Source organism: Otolemur garnettii, unplaced genomic scaffold (assembly GCF_000181295.1).
Source record: "Otolemur garnettii isolate 467f Iridium unplaced genomic scaffold, OtoGar3 scaffold00009, whole genome shotgun sequence".
In the NCBI taxonomy this organism is placed as follows: domain Eukaryota; kingdom Metazoa; phylum Chordata; class Mammalia; order Primates; family Galagidae; genus Otolemur; species Otolemur garnettii.
The window spans coordinates 14775899-14789587 of record NW_003852404.1 but is presented as its reverse complement, the minus strand read 5'-3'; the positions used below and the strand labels follow the sequence as shown (position 1 = coordinate 14789587).

General features: G+C 34.9%; 1 protein-coding gene across 3 annotated transcripts in view; it reads left to right on the top strand.

Moving 5' to 3' along the window:
- NCAM2 (neural cell adhesion molecule 2) overlaps positions 1-13689 on the top strand; it is a 488664-nt gene that overhangs the window by 208279 nt on the left and 266696 nt on the right. The gene's annotated exons all lie outside the window — the stretch shown is intronic.

Sequence of the window (13689 nt, the reverse complement as noted above, 5' to 3'; positions counted from 1 at the left end):
TCAAAAAAAAAAAAAAAAAAGAACTTCGCCTTAAGTTTTATCTGTGAACAAAGGCAAGTGATAGTATTTGGCAAGAAGAAACTCTCAAAGACACACAAATGTGAATTGAAACCTGGAAGGACCAGCAGGGTAGAGACTGAGAAGGCAGAGGTTGTACACAGCACAGGGGAAGAACTCAGGGTGTCCAGGAGTTTTTCTCAGGGGAAAAATTTCACTTAAACTGTCAGGGAATATGAATACAGAGAAACAACAATTAGAGGAATAGAAGAAAATGTATCTGACATCCAGCGGCAGTCATCATAATGTAACATGTTGCCAGGGCCTTGAGAGTTCAGTACCAGCAACATTTAGGGAAAAATCAATGCTCAGGTCAATTGCGTATGTAAAGAATGAAGGCTGTGAGCAAACCCCAGAGCAACCAAGTTTGTAAACAGGATGTGGAAAACCACCTGTCTGCCCTTAGCATATAGAATGAAGAATTCCTAACAGAGTATATGCTACTGGAAACTGATCAGAATCTGGCTATACATTTTTAATATATTTCTCTAATTTATTTAGTTACGTCTGTGTTATAGTAGTAAACGTTTATGAGGCACTATATAAATGTTGAAAATTAAATATAGTTCTCATAAGTGGCAGGGAATTCTTACATGTGTTGGGGAGAATTCTAAAAATGACCCCTCAAGATTCCCATCCTGCAGTTATTCAAACAAAGATGAATCGGTATTGCTAGGGAAAGACTTTGAAGCTGGAATTAAGTTCCTCATCAGTTGACCTTAAAATAGAGAAATTATCCCAGTAAGTACAGCGTAATGACATTAGCCTTTACAAACAGCAGAGTAAAATGTCAGTCAGAGAAATGTCTCAGAAAAGAGAAGCAGAGGAGGCTTGATGTGGAAGGGGAGATGGAGTGAGTCAAAGTGTGAGACAGACGCTGCCCGTCCACGGGCCCTGAAAGTGGGGGACGAGGGCCACAGCCGGGAGTGAGAACACCTCTGGAAGGTGGCAGCTGTGCCAGGCTGAAAGGCAGACATGATATGGAAACCTCAGTCCACCAGCCACGTGGAGCAGAACTCTGCAGAATCCCCAGAACCTCGGGGTGGGGATGGAGTGCATCCCTGACAGCTCCTTGATTTTGGCCTTGTGCAGGGGAGTAGCTGTTCCAGTTGTGTTCACACTTCAGGTTCACATAAACCGCAGCAATAACCAGGGATTCCTCGCACCACTGAACTTGTGGTCATTCATAGCTGCAGCAGTAGGGAACACATTGTATAAATGCCTTTAGGACATTCTATCAGTTGGGACCTACATGCACCTGTGAGCCCAAATCCTCCTCACACGGTCCAGTGCACTGTGAATTCAGGTTCCCAGATCCCTTCTAGCATATATGGGGATAGCAATAATGGGAGAACTATTTCTCACATTAGAAGTTTGCAACCAAGTTTGCTTCTCAGAAAATCCTCTTGGTATTCTATTTCATTGCTTTTTTAAAATTTTTTATTAATTTTTAATTAAAATGGTCAGTGACTACCCATTGCCATTCAGAAGACAAAAAAATCATGTATAATCATTTTCTAAAAATCTCTCTGCAGCCCATATTCCTTATTTATTTATTTATTTATTTGCCGTTTTTGGCCGGGGCTGGGTTTGAACCTGCCACCTCCAGCATATGGGGCTGGTGCCTCACTCCTTTGAGCCACAGGCGCCGCCCTCCTAATTTATTATTACATGTACTTTCCTTGAAGAGAAACAGAACTATTTGTTGTTGATCAAAATATTTTGCACACAGGCTAAATTTTCCAGTATTCTGTAATTAAAAATGTAGTGTACTCTTCTTGAAATTTAATCCATTCTTCAAAGATTAAGTTAAATTCCTACATATAACTTGTTAGAGATCCTTCTAAAGAGAATGGTGTCTTCCCTCCTAGATATTTACTTCTTACAGTCTTATTGATACATGCCTACCTGGGCTAGAAACACTTCTTTTCTTTTTTTATTTTACTCAACACATATTTGTGCAGCCGTGTGCTCTGAACTCCCATACTATTTACGAAACTACCTTCTTTAGATATCATGATGTTTCATCACCTTTACAGAACTTCATATGGAAGTGGAAGAGAAAACGGTTATAGCAATGAGATTCAGAAACTAGTGTTTTATCTCAAAACACTGTCAAACGTATCCATGTATACAATGTAAACAGAGGTCAAATGACCGGTCTCAGATGAATAAAGCATCATCTGAAACCAGAAAATGAAGCAGAAAGGCACCCGCAATCACGCCATTTCAAACACCCGGAGAGACCCAAACTATAGAGTCCACATGAAGGAGAAATCAATTACTGAACCCTGCCCATGAGGAGGTGGGGAGTGGGAGGTGCAGAACTCCTTGGGACATTTACTATCATGGAGCTCTGTAAATACTTTTCTTATGAAATCAATGAACTTGGTTTTCAATACAGCTACACAATTGTGGAGCAATTTGACGGTCAGCACAGGACGCGAAAGACAAAATTTCCCCCCACGGGTGTTATCAAATACTGAAATGTCCTAAGACTTGAAGATTTTTCCTCATTTGTGTGCTTATGTGAGTAAGAAAGAAATTTCTCCAAAAGAGAAAAGTGATCTTACTTACTGTAAGAGATAAGGAAGGGCCTTTCCCATTCCTCTTCAGATGTTACTACATATCTGCTGTGCTTAAGACTCAGAACATCTTAAACATAGAATATTTAAAGGTAATTCAGGTAGAATATAAACCAATATTTAGATACTGGTTTTTTTTCTAATATTTTCAAAAAGATGTTCTTCACCAAGGAATTATTTTAAAGAATTAATGTTTTGTACAAATACTTGTAATTATACCAAGAACACATACCAATAGAAAAATAGAATGTTAAATGTATTCTTATAGATGATACATAACTTTCCCTCTATAATTCACTTAACAGTACTAATTTTATATTTTCAATTTTCATTAAATCAAAAAATTAACATTAAAATGGCCTCTACACGGTGGTAGCATTTGTTAAAATTTTATTTTTTTAATATGTAACTAGCACACCAACACTGAAACTGGACAGATGTTCTTATTCTTGGAAGGTGTTGAAACTCCAAAAGATTTTAATCTTAAATGGGGAATTATTGTTAATATCATTTCTCTTAAAAAATTTAAACTCGGCTCGGTGCCTATAGCTCAACCGGCTAAGGCGCCAGCCACATACACCTAAGGTGGTGGGTTCGAATCCCCAGCCCGGACCCGCCAAACAACAATGACGGCTGCAACCAAAAAATAGCCGGGCGTTGTGGCGGGCGCCTGTGGTCCCAGCTACTTGGGAGGCGGAGGCAGGACACTCGCTTGAGCCCAGGAGTTAGAGGTTGCTGTGAGCTGTGATGCCACAGCACTCTACCCAGGGGGACAGCTTGAGGCTCTGTCTCGAAAAAAAAAAAAAATTTAAACTCATTGAAACCAATAATTCCAAAAGTTACTTGCATATTATCTTTAACTCATAATAATAAAACGTTGTCAATTACCGTAAAAATATAAGAACCTGATTCATTTTATATTATAACGGCATCTATAACAATTTGGCTCTTTTTCACATCAGAACAAAAAAATTTCTAAATTCTGCAGCTATGCAAAATAGGCTGTTTTGAAGGTGATGAAATTTGTATCTAAGGAAGTTCACAGAATCTCTCAGAGCTCACATTGTTAACTTTATAATTAGCCCCTCTTTCCTTAGTGTATTAGTTAATTACTAAATAACTTCTTATAGGTGTCAGAATCTGCATATTTTGTAACTAATAGTAGATATAAACCCATTTATCATCTTCACATTTTCTTCCTTATCATATTTTGTTTAATATCCTAATCTTTACTAATAAATTTTGCTGAAAAGTAAAGTTATAAATTGTATAGCAAATCAAAATTAAATTTAATTTTCAGTTATCACAGCACATTGTATGTTCCAAAATTATCTTCGAGTGAGGTCCACATACCAATAAATTTATAAATACCTTATCTTTTGTCAACAATAGTAATATCTAAAATATGTTGTTCCTGGATTTCAGAATAAGTAAAATAAAGTAAGACTGAGAAGTATATGTCTATGAGATATATTAATACATATTGCTGCAGACTTAAATTTGAGTAAATAAAACTCTGACCAAGAGCTAGGAATTCCTGATACAATTCAAACTGCAAAAAGTTAAAGGAAATATGTGTGAATTTTAGCACAGGCAGTTTTGTTGGACTAAATGCTACAGTTTATATTATGCTTCTTTCAGAAATAAGATAGATAAAGAGCTCCATGACCTGGACAACAGCAAGAAAGCAAAAGCCCTAATCAGGCCACCAAATTCACCTTGGACTTTCCAGAGACGACTATACTGGTGATTATTGTCTCTTTAGAAACAGAGCACTCAGAATTCACACTCACCATACATTTAAAAATACGAATGCAAGGCTATTTGAACTTTAGAAAACCTATTAATGCACTTGACCAAATCAATAGATGGAAAGAGGAAAAAAAAACATATATACATAAGATTATCTCAGTTGATGTTAGAAATGGAATAATTTACTACTCATTTATAACAAAAATTATTAACAAGCTAGGAATAAAATGTAACTTTCTTACTCTGATAAAATCTATCGGTAGCTAATGGCAAATAGTGGAGAACTTATGATATATTCTCTTTGATGTGAGAAATGGCAATAATCCTGACAACAATGATTCCACTGAGCATAAAATTAAAGATATTAGCACAGTAGCTAAATAAACATAAATAAATACAGTATTAAAATAACTAAGAAAAAATATTTTATTATTGCAGATGATATAATTGATGACAGAAAATCCAAGAGAATCTATATTTCAAAATATGTGCTGGTTCTTGAGAAATGGCTTAGATTAATAATAAATGGTCCACTTTTGCTTCTTCACTTACTTTCCCTGCTCTCTGCTGTACATGAAACACACAGAACATGCTTATAGGCATTAGTGTGGTTTTGAGGAAATTTTAATGTATTAAGATAATTTAAAAATAATAAAATTAACTTCAGTGCATTCTCAAATGCTTATCATTTTAATAACATTTATTTCATTTGTTAAGTTGGTTACTATATAGCCTAATAACTATAAAGTTATACATACATTTCCTATCTAAGCTGCTTTGTTCATGTCAGAATTTAATTTGAGAGTGTCAAATCCTAACCACCATACCACCAGGGAATGTCTGGATTTTATTTGAAATATAATATGTAACAAATGACAAAATTAAATAGTATCTGTAATCAGATATTATTTTACTTATAATTTTTTGTGGACATTTTAGGTACTATAATATTAAAGAGTATTTTTCCTTAGCTTTCTCTGTGCTGTGTGCATTTGTAACTACTTTGCATATTTACATTTATTGAATCCTCATAAATGATGGGTACAGCTCCTACAGATGGAATGGCAATGTCACATATCAAGGAACTAGCACAAAGTTGCATAGCCCAGAAGTGGCACATCTGGCAGCGGCACTCTGATAGTCTGTCTTTAGGTATATGGACTTATTTCATTGTCTCACTTTTTTTTTTCTGTGTGAGAATCCCTTCTGTCTATATTGTATATGAATCTATTCCCTTAATAATTTTATAGGTATTTCATGAATATATTCTTGTAGCATTAATTTTTCTTAAGCTGGTAATATGGAATGATAAAAGATTTTTTATTGCTCCAAAAATTAAATTAGCTATCTCAGATGTATTTATAAGCATAGATTTTTTTAAGTTGTTCTGAATTACCAGTTGGCTGGGGGTTTCCAGATCATATTAATTCTTGTATAACAAAATTAATGTATCGGCTTGGCTCCCATAGCTCAGTAAGTAGGGTGCCGGCCACATACACCAAGGCTGGTGGGTTTGAACCTGGACTGGGCCTGCTAAACAACAACTGCAACCAAAAAATAACCGAGCATTGTAGTGGCTATTGTAGTCCCAGCTACTTGGGAGGCTGAGGCAAGGGAATCGCTTAAGCCCAAGAATTTGAGGTTGCTATGAGCTGTGATGTCACAGCACTCTATCAAGGGTGACATACTTAGACTGTATCTCAAAAAAAAAAAAAAAAATAGGGTGGCGCCTAAGGCTCAAAGGAATAGGGCACCAACGCCATATGATGGAGGTGATGGTTTCAAACCCAGCCCCCGTCAAAAAAAACTGCAAAAAAAAAAAAAAAATTATTGAAGATATCTACATCTGCAAACTATTCTAAAAGATTTGAAAATATATCAGTTTATTTGAGAAATATACACATTTAACAATGAGTAATCTGAGGCAAATAAATTATAAGAAATTTGTATAAATTCTCATAACTAATGAATTGCCAGAATTGGATGATGGGCTCTATTAGTAGTCATGAAATGCTATTCATTTGCATAAAGAAGAAAAGTAAATATATTATTTTTGGTTTATTTTAATTAAGCCATAATGCATTACTAAATTAAAATAATCATTCTTTGTTCTATATTTACTTAATTTATATTTCTTTAAATTATTTTAAAAAATAGTCTCTCTTTTTTTTTTGAAATTGTGATGACAAAAGGTGATTTCAGGTTTGCTTGATTTTAATGTCCTTATTAAAAAACATAAACATGGGCCAATCCCTGGTGGCTTACGCCTGTAATGCTAGCACTTTGGGAGGCTGAGGTGGGTTGATTGCACTGAGCTCAGAGGTTCAAGACCAGCTTGAGCCAGAGTGAGATGACATCTCTACAAAAAAAAGAAAATCTGGGCATTGTGGTGGGTCCTGTAGTCCCAGCTACTTGGGAAGCTGAGCCAAGAGAATCGCTTAAGCCCAAGAGTTTGAGGTTGCTGTGAGGTATGATGCCGCAGCACTCTACTGAGGGCCACAAAGTGAGACTGTCTCAACAAAATGTGCACGCGCGCACACACACACACATAAACATGGAAAACCCAATGTAAATCCCTTAAAGAATTATTTTCTTTCCATTATGTGATTTTACTAGACTGTGAATTTCAATCTTGAGGGCCTAAATATATTAAAACACTCTCTTTCAATCACAACGTGTTTTTACCTTTTAAGTAAAGATAGTATTCCATGTTCTCTTTTCTCTCTATCCCCTCTATTTTCCACTGTCATCTCCCCATGATTAAAAATACCAAGTCTGTCTTATTCATCTCGGTAAATGAATCTTGTTTTTCTGTCAACAGTGAGTTTAACTGAAATCTAATTTTAAGAATTGTGTCAAAATTTAATCATGTTGCCTTCCAAAATGGTATCAGGTAATATTAGGACCAGAAAATTGGAACAATACAGCTTTTGTGAATGTTTTATTTGAGCGTAGAATTTTAGCACATAAATATTATATATGATATACTTAGGTGCTGGTTCAGTAACAACACTTAATAGCAATGAAGTTCAGAACCATGGACAGAACACACTACCCCAATTTATAGCTATAGCTGTAAGAGAGTGGAATATTTCAAAACAGCAAAGATGTGAAAGATATACAGGATCAATTTGTCTAATTACAAAGTATTTTTGAACATATTACTCCAGTGTGTGCTGGATGCTAAAATTTTGACATCTTCACAAAATTATCAAGCAATTAAGATTAATGGAAACACTATCAACTGGGAATTAATCATTGCTAAAAAAAAAAAAAACAGAAGTCATATATTGATTTGTACTAAGAAATTATAAAAGCACAATGCCAAAAGTACCAGGTTCCCTAACTCTTGAAGCTATAGAGCTGATTTAGTAGATGAGAAGACAGTAAATTTAAGAGAACTTTTTTTATAACACAGAGATGTGCATGGAACATCCAAAATATTACCTAATAAATTGAACTACCATAGAATTTATATGGTACTTCTCCTTATTATGATTTCATGGGCAAACTTTTGACAAGAAACTTACAGGAATATATGTATCATTATCATGTACTTCTTGGGAAAATACTCTAAGATACGCACTTTTGGATAAAGTAACAGACTATAAAATTAAATGTAAATGTCAAAAGGCTTGGCTTACTTTTGACTATAATATTATACCTTAGAAATTATGCAGATTATTATGGAATATTGCTGATTAATGATTATATATATTTAACTATATTCCAAAAATAGTTTGCATAGACTATGCAACGTCTAACGATGACTTACTCATTGTTAGAAATTATGAAGGTAACAAAAATTAGTATAAAGTGTATTTAAGATACCATCTGATTAAATGCCACCTACAACAAACCCACAGCTAATATTTACTGAATGGAGTAAAACTGAAAGCTCTTCCACTTAGAACTGGAACCAGACAAGGTTGTTCTCCATTGCAACAACTATTAAACATAGTGCTGGATAAAGGGCATCCAAATGGGGGCAGAAGAGGTCAAGCTCTTACTCTTTACCTATGATATGGTCTGATACTTAAAGAGCCCAAAGACTCAACCACAAGACTCTGGGAGTGGTCAAAAAATACAGCAGTGTCTCATATAAAATCAATGTCCACAAATCAGAAGACAGCCAAGATAAGAAGCTAATCAAGGACACAGTTTCCTTCACAGTAGCTTCAAAAAAATAAGAAAAGAAAGACATACCCAAGAATACACATAACAAAAAGAGTTGAAGGCAATTTACCTTCTCTACAAATAAAATTATGAAACCCTAAGAAAAGAAGTAGCAGAAGATACTAACAAGTGGAATAAAATACCATGCTTATAACTGGGAAGAATCAATATGGTGAAAATGTCTATACTACCCAAAGGAATCTTCAGATTCAATGCAATCCCTGTTAAAATACCAACATAATACTTTCAAGATTTGGAAAACATAATTCTTCATTTTGTATGGAAAAAGAAGAAATCTCGTCTGGTCAAGGCAATTCTTAGTACTAAAAACAAAGCTGGGGGTATCACTTTACCAAACTTTCAGCTATAGTACAAAGCCATAGTGATCAAAAGAGCATGGTATTGCATAAAAACAGAGATACTGACATTTGGAACCTTGTAGAAAACCATGAGATGAAACTACTCTCTTACAGCCACCTGATCTTTGATAAACCAAATAAGAACATACACTGGAGAAATAATCCCTATTCAATAAATGGGACTGGAGAACTGGATAACCACATGTAAAAGACTGAAAGTGGACCTGTACCTCTCACCACTTACAAAATTTGATTCAAGATGGATAAAATATTTAAATATAAAGCATGAAACAATAAAAATTTTCAAAGAATGTGTGAGGAAAATATTTAAAGATATTGGTCTATGGAAAGGATTTATGAAGAAGACTTCCATGGCAATTGCAACAACAAAAAGAAACAAATGGGACTTAATTAAAATGAAAAGCTACTGAACAGCTAAGGAAACAACAACCAAAGCAAACAACCTTCAGAATGGGAAAAGATATTTGCATATTATGAATTGGTCAAAAACTTGATAACTATGATCTATACGGAACTCAAATTAACCAACAAAAAGACCCAACAATCCCATATATCACTGGGCAAGAAAGGTGAATAGAACTTTCTCTAAAGAAGATAGATGAATAGCTAACAAACATGTGAAAAAATGTTTGTCATCCCTAATAATCAGAGAAATGCAAATCAAAACTATCCTGAGATATCACCTAACCCCAGTGAGAATGGCCTACATCACAAAGTCTCAAAGGTACAGATGCTGGTGTGGAGAGAATGGACCACTTTTGCACTGCTGGTAGGTCTGCAAACTAATATACCCTTTTGGGAAGGAAGTATGGAGAATCCTCAAAGAACTCAAATTAGACCTCTCATTTGATCCTGCAAGCCCATTAGTAGACATTTTTTTTTTTTATCATAAGTACATTTGCACTAAATTGTTTATCACAGTTCAATGTACAATTGTCAAAATGTGGAAACAGTTTAAATGCCCACCAACCCAGGAATGGATTAACAAATATAGTATATGCATACCATGGAATACTATTCAGCCACTAAAAATGATGGAGACTTTACATCTTTTGCATTAAATACCTGGATGGAAGTGTAATACATTCTTCTTAGTAAAGCATAACAAGAATGGAGGAACAAGAATCCAGTGAGCAAGTGGGGAGAGGAGAGGTCTGAGAGATGGGGGGGGCGGTCACTGTGTATGGCACACCTCTTGGGGGTAGAACAAAATTATAAGAGGACTTTATCTAACAAATGCAATCACTGTAACCTAATTCTTTGTAGCCTCAATGAATCTCAAACAATAAAAATTTAAAAAATATAAGTTGCACAAAATATTAAAAGCATTAGGAAAACATCTATATTATATGTATTGTTTATGTAATTAAGATACATTGAAATTAGATAACTTTTCTAGCAAAAGAAAATGTATCCTATGTACTCTATTCTAATAAGAAGGCAATAGATGAGCTAATACGAGAGGTGGTAAGGGAATGAGCAAGTGGGGAGAGGGGAAAAGAGGGGGGGCTGAGGATCACAGTGTAGGGTACACATCTTGGTAGCAGTGACACAACTAGAAGAAAGACTTTACCTAACAAAAGCAATCAGTGTCACCTAATTCTTTGTACACTCAATCCAAAACAATAAAAACCTAAAAAAATTAACAAAGCATTTAGCTTTAAAAATAATGTCCTAGTAGAATCCAAAAATTGTTTCACTTTTACATTACATCTTTTACATCAGTGTCATTAACATTGAGGTCAACAAACCCTTGAGTTGTATTTAACTCAGACTTAAACCTATCTAGAAGCCTTTGACATTTCTGATTATGAATTCATTTTGTAGACTTTTCTACTAATGACCTTTATCAGCATATGGTTTTATTCTTTGTATTCTATATTCAAAAATACATTTTTCATAACCTATCTATATCAGTTCAAAGCCCTTTTAATTTACCATGCCATTTTCTTTTTCCACACATTAAATTTTAATCAAGTTTATTCTGAAATATCAGTTCATTTAGGTTACTATAATATATGTTTAGATAAAGGTCATCATATTAAGTATCTATTGTCTGAACAATGATATTGGGGGCAATTAAATTTAAGAGATCCTCTTAAGGCATACTGTGAGTACAAATGAACTTTGGCATTACCAAGTATGAGTAAAACTACAATAAATTACATATCATCAACTCCTAAGGATACTGAAACTCAATAATAGTTTTCCTCCATGAAATTGGGTCTTAATGTACTTTGTTACCCAGAAATGTCATCCAGAAATAATAATTTTGGATTTTTCATTGATTGTTATTAGAATAGATGCAATAGATTTAGATGTGGTCTTCATACCACAATATAATTTTTATATAGTGTGTGCTGGAATATCCATTTATCAGTAGCTGTAGGCAGTACTACACTTAAAAACATGCATTGTTCATAATTTTCACATATACAAATTCTCAACTGGCCTGCACCCAATTAAACAAAGGTATTTCAAATTCTCATAGAGGTTTTATTATCATTCACCTAAAGAGTATTTATTGATATTGGATCATTGCTTGAAAAAATGTATATTCAGTCCTACCATAATTTATCTGTCCATTTATTAGCAATTTACTACATAGTAGAACAGCACCTTGCCCTAGAGGCAACTTAATTAGTGCAAGAGCAAGATAAAACCCTGCCTTTATGAAACTTAGAATTTGTCAGCAAAGATAAAGAAATTTTTTAAAAGGGCAAATATGTGCAATGCTAGGAAAAAATATGCAATTATATGTGAGCACATAACAGAAGAATCTAACTTAGTTAAGACAAGATCAGGAAGATTCTCTCCAAGAAAAGATACTAAATATACAACTAAAATTTCTTTTATTGCTATAGACTTGTAGTATAATCCGAATTTTGGTAATGTGGTGCCACCACTTTTTTTTTCATTCCTTAGAATTGTATTGGCTACTCACGGTTATTTCTGGCTCCATATGAAATGATAATTATTTTTTCAAGTTCTTCAATGTATGAAGTTGGTGCTTTAATGGGGATTGCATTATATCTGTATATTGCTTTGGGATTTTTGGAATTTTAACAATGTCGATTCTTCCCAGCCTTGAGCATCAGAACAACATGGTCCTGGCTCAAAAATAGGGACATAGATCTATGGGACAGAATAGAGAACCTGAGGAAAAATCAGCTCCTCATCATCGGCTGATCTTGGATAAACCGAACAAAAGCATACACTGGGGAAAGGAATTCCTATTTAACAAATGTTACTAGGTGAACTGGTTAGCCACATGTAAAAAACTGAAACTGGACCCACACTTCTCAAAACTTACAAAAATTAACTCACACTGGATAAAATATTTAAATCTAAGACACAAAATGATAAAAACTGTAGAAAAAAATATGGAGAAAGCTCTTGACAACATTAGCCTGGGAAAATATTTCATGAAGAAGACCTCATTGAAAACTGCAGCAACACTAAAAATAAACAAATGGTTCCTATCAAGCTACAAATAAACAAATGGTTCCTAATCAAGCTTCTACACAGCTAAGGACACATCAACTAAGCAAACAGACAACTTCTGCAATGGAAGAAGATATTTACGTGTTATGAATGTCATAAAGGCTTAATAACCAGAATTTATAGAGAATTCAAATTAATCAACGAGAATAGAACAAACAACCCCATTTATAAGTAGGCAAGAGATATGAACATAACCTTCTCCCAAGAGGACAGATGAATGGCTAACAAGCGAGGAAAAATGCTTATAGAGGGATAAAATCATCAGAGGGATAAAAATCAAAGCCACCTTGAGATATCACTTAACCCCCACAACAGTAATCCACATCACAGTCTCACTGCTGAGATACTGGCATGGGAGCAAAGAGAGGGGAACACTTACACCTTGTTGATGGGACTGTAAACTAATGTAACGTTGTAGAAACAAGTTTGGAGGATCTTCAAGGAGCTAAAAATAGACCTTCTATTTGATCCTGCAGTCTCAATACTAGACATCTACTCAGAATAAAAGGATTCATTTTAACATAAGGACATTTGCTCTAGAACATTTACAGCAGCTCAATTCACAATTGCAAAGATAAAGAAATAACCCAAGTGTCTATCAGTCCATGAATGGATAAATGAACTGTGGTATATGTATCCCATGTAATACTATTCAGCCATAAGAAAGTTGGAGACTTTATATCTTTTGTATTGACCTACGTGAATTTGAAGAATATTCCCTTAAGTAAAGTATCACAAGAATGGAAAAGCAAGCATCCAATATACTTAGTACTAAAATGAAACTAGTAGATGAACAACTGGACACCCACATGGGGTAAAAACGCATTGAAATGGAAGAAAGTGTGTGGAAGGAGGGTAAGCTGTAGCTCTCCAGTTCATGTAGGAGAATATGGCACACCTCCTGGGTGAACAGCTCAATTGCCAACTTGAGTTTTACCTAACAGATACAAACAATACAACCTGGTTGTACGGACCCTGATAGTAATCTGAAATTTCAAAATAAACCAAACTTTTAAATGGGCATATGGATATGAAATGAGCTTACCTTAAATTTTGAACAAACTCAGCTCGGTGCCTGTGGCTCAAGCGGCTAAGGCGCCAACCACATACACCTAAGGTGGTGGGTTCAAATCCAGCTGGGGCCTGCCAAACAACAATGACGGCTGCAACCAAAAAATAACCAGGCGTTATGGCAGGCGCCTGTGGTCCCAGTTACTTGGGAGGCTGAGGCAGGA